This window comes from Python bivittatus, unplaced genomic scaffold (assembly GCF_059951505.1).
Source record: "Python bivittatus isolate LINGU-HERP-01145 unplaced genomic scaffold, Pbiv_v1 ctg000070_np1212, whole genome shotgun sequence".
Classification (NCBI taxonomy): Eukaryota; Metazoa; Chordata; class Lepidosauria; order Squamata; family Pythonidae; genus Python; species Python bivittatus.
In genome coordinates, this window is record NW_028277034.1 from 46288253 (window position 1) to 46303011 (window position 14759).

Sequence of the window (14759 nt, forward strand, 5' to 3'; positions counted from 1 at the left end):
CAGTTTATGTTCCAATTCCAAAGAAGGGCAATGCCAAAGAATGCTCAAACTATCGCACAATTGCACTCATTTCACATGCTAGCAAGGTTATGCTCAAAATCCTACAAGCTAGGCTTCAGCAATACATGAACCGAGAACTACCGGATGTACAAGCTGGGTTTCGAAGAGGCAGAGGAACTAGAGATCAAATCGCCAACATTCGCTGGATCATGGAGAAAGCACGAGAGTTCCAGAAAAATATCTACTTCTGCTTCATTGACTATGCAAAAGCCTTTGATTGTGTGGATCACAACAAACTGTGGCAAATTCTTAAAGAGATGGGAGTACCAGACCACCTTACCTGTCTCCTGAGAAATCTGTATGCGGGCCAAGAAGCAACAGTTAGAACCGGTCATGGAACAACCGATTGGTTCAAAATAGGGAAAGGTGTACGACAAGGCTGTATACTGTCACCCTGCTTATTTAACCTATATGCAGAGTACATCATGAGAAATGCCAGGCTGGAAGAATCACAAGCCGGAATTAAGATTGCAGGGAGAATCATCAACAACCTCAGATATGCGGACGATACCACCCTAATGGCAGAAAGTGAAGAAGAACTAAAGAGCCTCTTGATGAGGGTGAAAGAGGAGAGTGCAAAAGCTGGCTTGAAACTCAACATTAAAAAAACTAAGATCATGGCATCTGGACCCATCAATTCCTGGCAAATAGAAGGGGTAGAAATGGAAGCAGTAACAGACTTCATTTATTTGGGCTCCAAGATCACCGCAGATGGAGACTGCAGCCATGAAATTAAAAGACGCTTGCTCCTTGGGAGGAAAGCTATGGCAAGCCTAGATAGCATATTAAAAAGCAGAGACGTCACCTTGCCGACAAAGATCCGCATAGTCAAAGCTATGGTTTTCCAGTAGTAATGTATGGCTGTGAGAGCTGGACCATAAAGAAGGCTGAGCGCCGAAGAATTGATGCCTTTGAACTGTGGTGCTGGAGAAGACTCTTGAGAGTCCCCTGGACTGCTAGGAGGTCAAACCAGTCAATCTTAAAGGAAATCAACCCTGATTGCTCATTGGAAGGATCGATAATGAAGCTCAAGCTCAGATACTTTGGTCACCTAATGCGAAGAGAGATCTCTTTGGAGAAGACCCTGATGCTGGGAAAGATTGAAGGCAAAAGGAGAAGAGGACGGCAGAGGATGAGATGGTTAGATAGCATCACTGAAGCACTGAGCATGAAACTGAGCAAACTCAGGGAGGCAGTGAAGGACAGGAAGGCCTGGCGCAATATGGTTCATGGGGTCACGAAGAGTCGGACACAACTTAACGACTAAACAACAAAGCCCTCCTTCAGGGTGTGGGTATAGGAGATTGGAAGGTCCAACTAATCACCAGGAGAAGCTGGTGATCGGGCAGCAGTGAACAAGCAGTGCCAGGATTGTCCCTTCAGAAGCAGCTTATTATTTCTGAAAACATTTTATAGCTAGAGGCCGCTGGCTAGACCCGCATGCAATTAGAGGCACTTAGGATCATTTGCCTAAAAACACATTACTGTACTCTTACAAAGCATCTAACTGATCATATCTGATCTCCGAAAGCTAAGCAGAGTTGCCCTGATTAGAACTTGGATTAGGCTAGATTGGGAAGCTGAAAAAATGGCCAGTACAATAGCAACAGCTTCCATATTGTTGCCAAAAAATGACATGAATAAGCCCATAAAATCAAAAATTGGATTGAAGTGGTGCTTGTTCCTAAGAATTGCCATTAAAGAAACAATCATATTTAACAGGAAAGATAAGCTAGTGCTTTCCAGATGTTACAGGGTTACCACTCTCTAATCCCTCATTATTGGCCATGCTGCCTAGAGTCTAAGGATGCTGTAGTCAAAATCTATGGAGAGCATCAGTTTGCCTGCTGTTACAATACTTGGCTTACTGGAAAGAAGCTCCATTCAATTCAGCTGTTCTTTCATCATATTAAGCCACTAAACTGATTAATTAGGTGTTGGTTCAACGTGTTGTGAGAATCTAACCATTCTGGTTTGTAAACTATGATTGATTAATCAATGTACCATCAAGTTGTTGTTGACTCTTAGAGACCACATACATAGATTTTCTCCATGATGATCGACAGTGTAACTGAGTCTACCCTCCTTGCTGCTGGTCATCCTCTTCTCTTTCCTTCTTCCTTTCCTAGCATTAGAACCTGCTCAAGACAGCTAGGTCTTCGCTAAATATGTCCAAAGTAGGTTTACTGGAGCCTGGTCATTTGTGCCTTGAGTGAGAACTCTGGGTTGATTTGTTCAATTATCCACTGGTTTGTTTTCTTGGCTGTCCATGGTATTCTCAGGAGTCTGCTCCAACACCAAAGTTCAAAGGCATCAGTACTCTTCCTATCCTGCTTCTTTAAAGTCCAACTCGCTTTCATAGAGTGTCACAGGGAATACCACGGCTTGCATGATCCTGATTTTTGTAGGTACAGACACATCATAACATTTGAATATCTTTTCCAAGGCCTTCATGGCTGCTCTACCAGGTGCTAGCATATTTCTTGGCTGCTGCTGCTGCTTTTACTGTTGATGGTTGATCCTAAAAGGCAGAAGCTATCCACCACTTTGATGTCTTCATTGTCAATTGTCAAAGGCTGGTGGTTCTACCTGTGGTCATTGGTTTGCTCTTCTTTATGTAAACTATGAGTTATGGTTTAAGTGAACGATGAACTATCACTTGTGTCTTACTGAACAAAACATATCTCCATGCAATATGCCAACCTAACTATGGAGGCAATTTGCATAAGTAGCATTGAAACAGTGAATTCTAGTGTTTGCTAGAAACCAGTCTCATAGCGTTCTGTGATGCTTGCTTAGACCTTTTACCCATTACGTGCGAGGCAAAGTTGGCTGTGGTCAGGATCAGAGGACTGTTTAGGGGAGGGAGTAATAATTGAACAATCCCATATTAATAGTATTCTGAAATGCTGAAGGTAAAGAGGGATCTTGATCTTTAGATGCAGCATCCTTGTTCTTGCTCACTGCTACATCCACAAAATACTGAGGAAGGTCTAGCTGGCCTTTGTTGTTTATTTACCAAGTTCCCTGTATTTGTCAATTTCAGTTGCTTCCTTTCCTCCTTCTGCAAAGTAAGAGAGGTAATTGACCAGCATCTAGTCAGTTTCATTTATCCTTCTGTAGTGAACCAATCATGGAAAGGTCTCTCTGCCTTCTCTCCCAGGTTAGTTGTGCCCTGATGCCTTCCACATGTTTTTTAATTTCACCTAACATTATTTTAATCTGGGCAGTGCCTAAGCAAGGTATGGAATGGAGTGCAAATGAAGCAATCTAGAGAAGCCAGATAGAGCCCTGTAGTCAGACCTTTCTTATGGCAATACGGGTGGATGTTTTCCCTGCAGGCTGAAAGGGACTGGCTGCAGAGTCTACTCATCCACCCGCACCCTGTTCATCGGTGACTCAGAATAGACATTCTAGAAAAGGATCGGGATTGAGAATGGGGATAGCAAACTTTGCTTTGTTTAGTTTCAAGGTGGATGGGGAAAGGCCTGTTGTTTAACATTTGCCAGGCATATTAATAGCTGGTGTTAATTGTCCTAATGAATAGTTGAAGCTGTACTTAGAGTGGCATTGCACAACCCTAATTTATAATATATTTCTATACAGGATGCTAAGGATCTCATTTAGGGAGAGTGTCAAGAGTTTGTTGGATCAGACAGCCACCACTGCCTGGTGTCTGGTGGAGGACACATCTCATAATCAAGATGATGGACCTTTCTTGCTTTGAATGCCAAGAAAAGCACATAGTGAGGGGGAAAGGAAATAGAGTTCAAGGGTCACATTCTCCTTCTCTCCTGGATGTACTTCCCAGGGGTGGAAGAAGGCTATTACTCTCATGAGCTTTTCATAGGCCTTTACTGGGTAATAAGATGCTGGAATTTATAGTCTTTGGTCTCATCCAGCAGGATTCTTGTTATGTCTTGAAATGACTATTGATGGGAGAGGAAGAAAGGCAGAATGGCATTTTGTTTTGGTCTTCTTCTCTCTAAAATCAGCAAACCCCACACTGGAAAGGTCTTTCTTCTCTCACATACAGCTTTCTTGCAATGGCATGAACATGCCCCACCTGATGTTTGCTGGGGACCTGTCCTCACCACAGAGGCAATATCTGTTCATCAGTTGACTGTTGAGGCTAGTGTAGGAGTTCGGGCATGGAAGTAGACTTCTCCCTACTACTGCAAAGGAAGAACTTCCATGGAGACAATTCAAGTCACATGGAGAAGGGTCTTCAGAAGTTGGAAAACTGCTGGACTCCAGCTGGCCTACTGCAGATCTGCCCCCTCTTGTCTGTCTGTTGTCTGCTGGACCTCTGAGACCAGTTTTCTTGTGGCTGCTGAAGTCTGGACAGCATGCTTGTGTAGGCTATTTTTCTTTTTTCTCTTGCTTTCTGAAATAGAAATATCACCCTCATTTAAGACCCAACATAGGTCTATTAGGAGGTTGATAGACAAAAATAAGTCTGGTGGTCCTGCCTCACCTGAGATCCAAATTTGTTTCCTGCATCCTCAGGATTGGCAACATAAGCAGCTCCAAAAATGTATGCAGTGATGGCCCAGCTCAGTGGGCTGGCTGGAGGGTCTCAAGCGAGGGTGAGAAGGCTTCTCCATACAGCCAATATGTCAGTCTACCTTGGCTGACCACAGAAGGTGGCAGGCTGCTGGGTGGGGGTGACACATGGGGAGAGCTGGTGGTTGGCTGGTGGTTGACCCTTCTGTTTGCTCTCTTCTGTTTTTGCAGAGTCTGGAGTAGGAGAGTGCTGTATTCAGCAGTGACACTGCTATCTTCTACTTTGATTTGAGGAATGGACTAAAGTCTCCACAGGCTACATAGGCAGGGCTGGAGTAGCCCTTACCATCTTTGCTGCCACCACCTGCTATCACAGGCTACTCTAGTCTCCAAAGCATGGACCACTAGGAATATGATTATACCAGGTCAAGACAAACTTCCCCTTTGGAACCTGGTTAACCAGGATCCTCTAATTCTCCTCTTCTTTGGATCCTGATTTGATCATTCTCAACATTGCCTGAAACCTGCCTCAGAAATTCTTCTCAACTCCACTTTCTGGTTCCTCTAGCCATCTTGCTTTTTCCCAACCCTGGATAGAACAATTTCTACCCATGTTACTTTCTGTGAAGGCAGCACATTGCTGAAACAGGGGAAAGGTGGGCAGTGTATTCTTTTGTATCAAGGAAAGGACATCACTGAAGATGTGGGGAGGAGCCTGGTGGCTTTAGGTCAGTCTGGAAGAGGCCACTCTGGCTGGGAATTCTGGGAGTTTGAGTCTCTAAACAGCTACAGTGGGGAAGGCTGTGTTAGATTATGAGCCATGCATAAAGTAAAATCTCCTTTAAATCAAATGTAACTCCTGCAAACTTCGTGGATGCATCCACATAATTTTGTTAACAACAATATATATTACCTAAAAACTAAAGTGTAGTTTGCCTCATAAGAAATTGTTCATTTAATTCACTGATAACTCATCTAAAACTTGTGCAATGTACTAACAAGGTAATTTCTTCAAATTGGTTATATTCCAAATTATATTCAGTAGGGTTTGAATGTAGTCCAAAGAATATTCACTAGAGTTTATCCCCAGATAGGACTTGTTGCTTCAAGTAAAAGCCCTACATTTTCTTCTTGTTTTTGCCACTCAACTTCTATTACATTATCTTTGCTTTTCATTAACCATGGGCTGTTATCCTAAGAAGATGGAACAAATCAAATACAGGAATGTAGAAAACATAATGTAGGGGTTGCTACAGGTTTTAAAAATTGCAGTCTAAAGAGGCTCATTGCACCAAGTAATGAACAAACCTCTAGGGATGTTGAGGGAGTTATTCATGATGCCTAGGCTAATTCTTAAAAGAAAGCAAGAGATGTCAAGTAGAAAATAGAACAGATTTAATACTGAAGTTCGGATGAACAATGCTGCCTATTTACTGTGGATTGGTTAGATTTTAAACATTATTTTATTTATTTTATTAAATTTAGAAGCCACTCAACTCCAACCAGCTCTGGGCAGAAGAAAAGAAAAATAAGAAAGAAAAAGTTCATGCACCTCCAGAAGAAAGAAATATAATATACCAAAGAAAAACTGACAGGGGCTAAATACCCAACCTCCCTGCAAGCATGTTTTTATTAACCTAAGTCTGCCGGAATATATATATTTTATGACTAATACGTAACAGGGCATTGCTAACCGACATCTTTTATTTCCAGTATTAAAATAATTAAACTATGTTATTGTAAAATATTATTGCTTCATGAATAACATAGATCATTCAGTCTTTCTTTTTCCTCCTCCCTCAATAAAGTAAAGTGAAACAGTACAGGAAGTTGTTAAAACAAAAGAGGGAAGGATTTCAGTAGAAAATAAGATTTCTAATGCTATAGTTTGCTTGTTAAAAAAACCCTGTATTTGATCTTTATGATCTGGAATCAGAGTCATTACTGCAGTCTATTGAAAATAAATATTGATGTGACATTATCCTGTTTCCCTCATTCAGAAGAATGACACAATTAAATTATGCCCCAATTTAAATTTTATTAGGAAGTTTGGAGTCATTCTGACAATCACTGATGGAACAGACTAACATAGGTTCCCTATTCTTCTTGGGCATTTTGAAGTGCAGCTTCTTGATTTATGTCGTTAAAGATAGTCTCCAGGGCTTCATCTGAAAATGTAAGCGCTTGTGAGTCCTGCAAAAAAAGTGACATTGTCATTTGGCTTTCTAGGCCCACTATAGATTCATCTTAAAATTGAGGATTTATTTTAATTTTACTTTGTCATAAATTTTATTTCCCATTTGAAGGAATATCTATAATGAGGCCAACAGCAGATGAAAAAGCAGAAATGTTTTGAAATGTTTACCTGTTGATCATAGGCATAAGAAGAAAGTGCTCTCTGAAAACAAAACCCAAATCATTAATGAGTGGAATTTTGAATCAAAAAAACTATTTATATGAAATGTATTGACTGGTGTGGTTGATTAAAATAACCTGAGCATCTATTTTGTAAACTCAGAATGTGAGCATGTGAGCATGTCTCAGTCAAGCACTCTACAGGTAGTCCTCGCTGAACCACCACAATTGGGACTGGAATTTAGGTTGCTAAGTGATGTGGTCATTAAGCGAATTATGCTTAGTGACCACAGCCCTGGCACTCCTGGTTGCTGTGGTTAAGTGAGAATCATGGGTTGTTAAGCAGACAGAGTCCCACGTAAGAGGCGTGGGGGTGCCTCAGGGTGGTGGAGGAGGCCCTGGGAGGCCTGGTGCGAGTTAGGGGGGTGCTGCAGTGCTGCATAAAGCCGCAGTCACCCCTGGAAGCCTCAGCTGCCCCAGCCCAGCCCAGCAGTGCTTACAGCTGCAGGGGCAATGCAACTCCCCCCACCCACCTATCTCCCCCTATCTATGCCCTTTGGGCTGCCCTGCCCAAGGCCTTCAGCAGTCTCAGCCAGCTGCCACCACCTCCAGGCCTCAACTTCAGCCCCAGCACTGCTGCTGCCACTGAGAAATGCTGCCTCAAGCCCCACACCGCTGGTCTTCACCACCTTGTGCCATTCCCCAAGCCATGCCTCTTATTCCTTCCGTAAAGCCATCATCCCATTCCTTCCCAAAACCACATCCCAATCCTTCTGCAAATCGCAACTCTTGTTCTTTCCCTAAAGCTGGTGTCCCATTCTCGAGAGACCTAGGGAAGACCAGAAGGTTTCCAAAGGATCGCAAGAATGGGAAACTGGCTTGCAGAAGGTATGGGATGATGGGACACCAGCTTTAGGGAAGGAATGAGACACACTGCCAGCAGTGTGGGCCTTGAGGTGGCATTTCTCGGTGGCAGTGGCAGTGCTGGGGCTGAAGTTGAGGCCTAGGGGTGTTGGCAGCTGGCTGAGACTGCTGAAGGCCTTGGGCCTATACTTCAGCCCCAGCCCTGGGGTTGCTGCCAATGAGTGCCACTGTGGAGGGCAGCCAAAAGAGCATAGATGGGGGGGAGATAGGCAGGTGGGGGGAGTTACAGTGCCCCTGCGGTCATAAGTGCAGATGGGCTGCCAAGTGCCTGCATTTTGATCATGTGACTGGGGGGGGCACTGCAATAGCTGTATCATTGGGCACGGGTTCTAAGTCCATTTTTTCAGAGCTGTTGAAAAGGACATGATCGGACAAAGGGGAGGAGCCTGCAACTGAGTAACGGGCAGAGAAAGAAACTTAGAAAGGATCTGCTCTAACTTTCAGGCAGTAAAAAAAGATGGGAGTTTTGTACTTTCAGGCTTGCAAGATTCTGCTAACATAGCCTTACAATAAAGTAGAATGAGTTTATCTTGTCATGTTTCCTGTCTGGTCTACCAGGTAAGGCTGATATAAATCTTGCAAGTCTGAAAGTACAAATCTCCTGCTTTCTTTTTTTACCACCTGAAAGTTATGGTGGATCTTTTCTAAGTTTCTTTCTCTGCCCGTTACTCAGTTGCAGGCTCCTCTCCCTTTGTCTGATCATTCCCTAGGCAACATCTCTTCCCCCATCTTCCAAGGTCATTCTCACATTCCATTACAATACCTTATTGAACGTTAAGGGATATAAACCCAGAGGTAGGCCATTTTCAGTCATGGACACCTCAGTTTGAAACAACTCCTCCACCCCAGCCCCATGATAGCTTGGCTACCTGTTGGATAACATTTAGAAAGTCCATTAAGATTTGGGCATAAAGTGCTAAGTAAATTGGGGGTAACTGTCAATGGGGCATCTGATTCTAATGCTAATTTTACTGCTATTTGATGGCTGAGAAACAATCTATGATGGGCTTTTATGAAGCTATGACTTTTTGGATGACTGTTTATTCAGTGGTAAGCCATCTCAAGCTGTAAATGGAAGCAGCATACAAATGAGTGTAAAAATAATAATTTCTACCTTTTGTTCCTTGGTATCTTCACTTGAAACATTAGAATCCTAAAAACACAAATTAAATTTAGGATTTGAAAAGTCATACGGTGTTCTTTCTATGCCTTGTCCCCTATAGTAGTTCAGAAGGAAAAAAGTTTATTTCCAGGAATAAACGGTATGGTAAAAAAACAAAATCAAAATAGTGGCTGTGATGGTGCAATCAAAGCTATACCTGGTTTTTATGCATGCGGTGTGTGCCACACACATAAAAACAGGTTGAACTTCCATCGCATTGTTATGGTGACTATCTTGACTTTTTTTACCACAGTCTGCCCACATCCCCATTTACCTCCAATTTCCTGGATGTGCTTAGGCCTTTCCTAAAATGCAGGGGAAGAGTCAGATGTCTTCAATTCTGATTGTAAACAAAAAGTTCTGCTACTCCCCTAGAAGGACTATGAACTTTATACCGGTTATTGGAAGTTGTTCCATGTACAAAAGAAGTTGGTTTTGGAGAATGTATTTGTTTGGTTCACTGGAGTTTTGTGTCCAATTAATGAATGAAGGAACAGACATTACAGAAATGTTATTATTCACAGTGTTACCTATAATGCTAATCAAAGCAATTCGAAGGACATCTGCATTTAACAATATACACTGACATGAGTGGAAAGACAATGAGTTAGTGAAGGAAATCAATTCTACCTTTTGGCCATTATCATCTTCTTGGCTCACCTGAGAATCAGCGTCCTAAAAAACAAAATGAAGCTGTAGCGATTGAAAAGTCATACATAGTCCTTCTGTGCTTTCCTTTCAACTTCCTGGATGAACAAGGGATTTTCTATTATAGTGAGAACATGGCTGTGAGAAGATAGTACACTTGAGGACGGGGAGGATTAGACGCACTGAACTGAAGATATTAGGATGAAAATTGAGGATCAACTGCATTTAGGAGAGTATTCAGCAGAGTGGCTTAGCAGTCGTGCACGTGACTCATCTCACAGCAAAGAAATGTCTTGCAATCATTCGTCATATTCTCCGTCAAAGTATTTTTCTCTAAATCTGTCATCCCAACCTAGTTCCCTCTAGCTGGGGTAGGACCCGCTGTTTTGCTCCAGACATTTCAGTGTCAGAGGCTTTACACACCAACCAAAGAAGTGGTTTTCTGTCAGTTCTCTAGATTTACGCTGAGTACCAAATGCCTTAGCCACAGAAAAAGAATCCACATGCAGATAGAAACTTTCATGTGTTTATCCCTTTCTCAGTTGCATAAAGCTTCACTGAGTAACAGCAGCATATGAGAAATGGGTTTGGCAGCTAAAACTTGCATTTTGATATTGAGGGATTACATTTTTCTGATCATGGTGACATGAATAACACTGATCTTTCTATGCTTCTGTAGAAGGCTGAAGAATGATTTCTAGTAGATACGTAAGACTTTTGGATGGAACTTTTACATCCATTCATTCAGCTTCTGCCACAGGACAATGAATTACAAGACTTTTTCCTACCGTATGTTTCATGGGGAAAGTACACGAATGCTTCCAATTTGGTGTTTTATGTCTTCTTTTTTATTTATTTAAAAAGGGAATCAAGAAAAAAAGGGTGTGTAAACATTTTTCTGCCAAGGCCCACACTCACCTTCTGAGGAAACAATTTGGTAGTTAGAACTGTAATTTTTCAAATGCATAATTTTCTTTATGCATGGCAGTGCGCATAAATTGATCTTTATAGGTTGCTCTGTAGGGTGAAGTGGCCATCAGTTAATTTCTGCAGTGAAATTGCTTTTGAGGATGGGGAATGGTGGTTTAGTGTTAATGGTGATCCTTGTGGTTGCTTTAATTTGTCCTGTGAGGAGGAACTATTTTAATAATTAGTGTCTGTTTAATTTTAAATGATTTTAGATGCCAGAATAATCACAATGAAAAGTGTTCCAAGAGTTCTCACTCTACTTTAACTTGCTCCATCTATGAAAATATGTATGAGTGGCTTGGTGACAGATAAATAAAGCAGAATGAATAGAAAGGGGTGGGGTGGAAATTTGTTCTGCACTTCACTACAGGGAGAAGGCAGAGCAATGCTACCCTTTTGAGATCGCATGCAAGCTGCAGTTCTGTATTTTCCTTTTCTAAGATATAATCATGAGAGAAGTAACCATGACTCTTTGACAGAATAAGAAGTCTGTCAAATATTTGGGACTATACTAAGATGCCTTTCATTCTAACTGTGGCTAGCATTATGTCTCCAGAGGAATAGTGAACATTGTATTGGCTGTTGATGTTTTCCACGCACAGAAGTACATGACTTTGGGGCAATTAGTAAAAAGGGGTAATCCACTCGGGTATTCAAGACTTTATGTCCCATTGGTGAATCAATGACCTCATTAAAAAATATTTGAATTGAAACTGATATTAGTATCTCTGCTTGAACATTTTCATATTAATCCCTCACTCCACCATGAAATCCTGTCACTCAAAAGAAGTATTTTGTCAGAAATGTACCTTTTGGAAAAAGTACCCATTTTGTTATTGAATAATTTAATTTTTCAAATCATGGCAAAGTATACAAGGTTTATTTTATACAGTGCTATGTAAAGTGAATTCACAATAACTTCGTTTCTACTGTGGATTTTTTTGGGGGTGGGGGCTGCCTGAGTCATTATTGACTCCTGGCAAATGCCTGGACAAATTCATGCAGTGCCCTTGGCAAATTTTTTGGGAGTGGTTTGCCATTGCGTTCCATTCTTTCTAGAGCTGAGAGAGAGTGACTGGCCCAAAGTCACCTAGCTGGCTTAGTGCCTAAGGCAGAACTAGAATTCATGGTCTTCTGGTTGCTAGCCTGGTGCCTTACCCTTTTCTAACTTTTATTTTTTTGTTCTGAGTGATTTTTAGTGAAATCTCAGGTTCCTCTGATTAAACAATGGTATCTGATGGGACCCAGAAAACATGCCTGAGTCTGCCCTGTGGAACAGCATACTCTCTGAGATTTGGATGGCTCTGACCTGTGATGGCCTTCTGAAGGCATTAAAATCTTGGCTTTTCCCCTGGGCACTAGGCTAGGAAGTTAAGTGAGTCATTGTGTGGAGTGGTAGAGGTGGACTGGCCTTGATGGGTATACTGCCCCAGGCATGATAAGCTTCTGAGTTTTTGTTGATGTTTTTATTGTTGTTTTAATTTGTTGTTTGATGATCACAGTGTTATTTACAAATCAAATCAATCAATCAAACAAACACTCTATAGTGCTTAATGCACTGAAAAGTATTGCTTCTAACTTCTGTTCCTTGGAACCATCATAGCTCAGATCAGAAGAATGAAATTCCTTATAAGTTAAGGGCTTTGGAGACTTGGTGTTGGTTCTGAAAGATCCTTTAAAGGGAGTTGAAATATTAATGGGCAAATTAAAAGAATTTGGTGCATTATCAGGTTTTAAGATTAATAAACAGAAGATGAAGATGTTAACAAAAAAACATGAAAATAGAAGATCAAACAGAATTAATGAATAAAATGGGTTTTAAGATTGAGAAGAAGGTAAAATATCTGGGTATCACTATGACAAATATGAACTGTATGTTATTTCAGAGTAACTATGTTAAGACATGGAATGAAATTTAAAAAGATACATTAAGATGGGAGAAATTACAACTGTCATGGCTGGGGAGAATTTATGTGATAAAAATGAATGTCTTGCCTAGAATGGTGTTTTTGTTTCAGACAATACCTGTTTTGACAACTGATGCACCCTTTAAACAATGGCAGTGGCATATATCTGAATTTGTGTGGCAGGGGAAAAAACTACAAGTTAAATATAAGGCGTTACAAGATGCAAAGGAAAAAGGAGGATTGGGTTTACCTGACTTGAAATTGTATTCTGCAGCTTGCTGTTTGGTTTGGATGAAAGAGTGGGTGTTTCTGAGAAATAAAAGGCTTTTGGTTTTAGAAGAACATGACCTGAGATTTGGGTGGCATGGATATTTGTGGTTCAATGAAGTCAAGGTTAATATGGATTTTAAAAATCATTATGTTAGATGTGCTATACTGAGAATATGGAATAGATACAAACCCAGGTTGTCCCCCAAAACACCTTTGTGGCTCTCAGCATAAGCATTTTATAGACAAGAAATAATAGGCAAACACAAATGGCTAACTTATCATGAGATACTAGGATTTTGTAGGGCAATGTAAAATAAAATCAAGAAAACTGGTGGCAGAGGGATATAGTTTCAATAGTTCTCTTTATTTACAATTATTAGAAAGATTTAAAGTAGACATTTATGGTTTTGAGCATTGTAAGACTGACTTGAAATAGAATTATGTATAAATGATGAACATGTAATTGCTAAAATGTATAATCTTTTATTGAAATTTGAAACAGAAGAAGAAGAAAGGGCATTTTATCATGTTTGGTGGATGTGTAAAAAAGCTAGAAAATCCAGGATTCAAATACATACACTAATTCAGAGGACTTTAAAGATTAATATACAATTGAGACTGGAGGTTTTTCTTTTGGGATTGATGGACAAACAGTTGGGAAAGAGTCATGGAACTTTGTTTTTATACATGATAACTGCAGCAAGATTATTGCATGCATGAAGATGGAAAGATTTGGCACTACCCACAATGGAGGAATGGTTGGTGAAGATAATGGAGCTTACTGAGATGGCTAAATTGAGTTCTTTCATCAGAGAAAAGAAGCATCTACGTTTATTGTTGACTGAAAATTCCTTATAGACTCTTTGCGTGAAACAGAAAAAAATGATGTATTGTCGAAGACTGTCGAAGAAAAAAATGAACTTACGATTTATGGTTTTGATGATTAGACAGAAGAGACAGAAGAGAGTTATGTTGTAACCATGGAATAAGAGGTAAATTTATAATTGTACTTATAATTGCTGTAAAGAAGATCAGAAGCTACTTCTTTGTATCTTTTTTCTTTCTTTTCTATTTTTCTTTTACTTCTTTTCCCTTTCTTGCACTTTTAGCCTTCTCTTTGATTTCTTTCTTTTTCTTTTCTTTTTCTCACCCTATATTAGTTTGTAAAAATTAAGAACTATGAATGTTGGAATGATTGTTGGTGGTACGGTATTCCTTGGTGTATTTCATATAAATACATGCACCACTTGGTTGCTCAGGGTTTGGTAAATGAGTGAACTGGCTTCATTAAAAACATTAGCATTCAAAATGATAAATATGATACCAGTCATATTAGTTCAGAAGAGAGGAAATGTTACATACCAATTCAGATGGTGGTAATACTTGAGCTTCTACAGTGTCCTGAGCAAGAATAGTGCCATCGTTCTTAAAATAGGAGAAAAGAACCAATATTCAGTTTGATATTTACTGCATGAATAATGTCTATTGATTTTGTTTAGTATAATATGGGACAAAAAACCAAAAACTTGCACACGCTATCAAGATTCTATTATTCTTCCTTACTACTCTGATTTCATTCCAGATCCCCTTGATTGAACAATGCCATCTGATGGTTTCTTGACCTGGCCTACCTTTGAAGCACTAACAGCAATCTTGAAAGCCTGTCCAACTTTCTCTCTGTCCACAAATCAAGCTGGGATTATTTAGAGTTTCTTTCTCATGCTTCCTTCTTTCTCAGGACTATGTACTCTTTTCTACATGTACCTCCTGAATTGCTTGTTCTTTCCTTCCATATGCTCAAGGTCAACTCTACATTCCTTTACAACAGCAAACTTTTATATATACTTTGCCACCTTGTTGTTTTTCCATTTACACTGTCCAAACTTAGGGATATCTATATTAAAAATACACACAACCATTTTGTTATTAAATGGTATTTGGAGAAAAAAGAAACTAAG

The 14759-nt window shown here is 40.3% G+C and overlaps 1 long non-coding RNA gene across 2 annotated transcripts; it reads left to right on the forward strand.

Moving 5' to 3' along the window:
• The first annotated feature begins 641 nt into the window (after positions 1–641).
• Positions 642–6945, forward strand: LOC148216885 (uncharacterized). 2 transcript variants are annotated; one of them, XR_015794625.1, is made up of 3 exons: positions 642–4417; positions 4798–5222; positions 6052–6945. It is a non-coding gene; the product is annotated as an uncharacterized LOC148216885 (long non-coding RNA). The 2 variants fall into 2 exon arrangements; XR_015794624.1 differs by having other exon boundaries at positions 664–716; positions 3107–4417; positions 4798–6945.
• The last annotated feature ends 7814 nt before the right edge of the window (positions 6946–14759 follow it).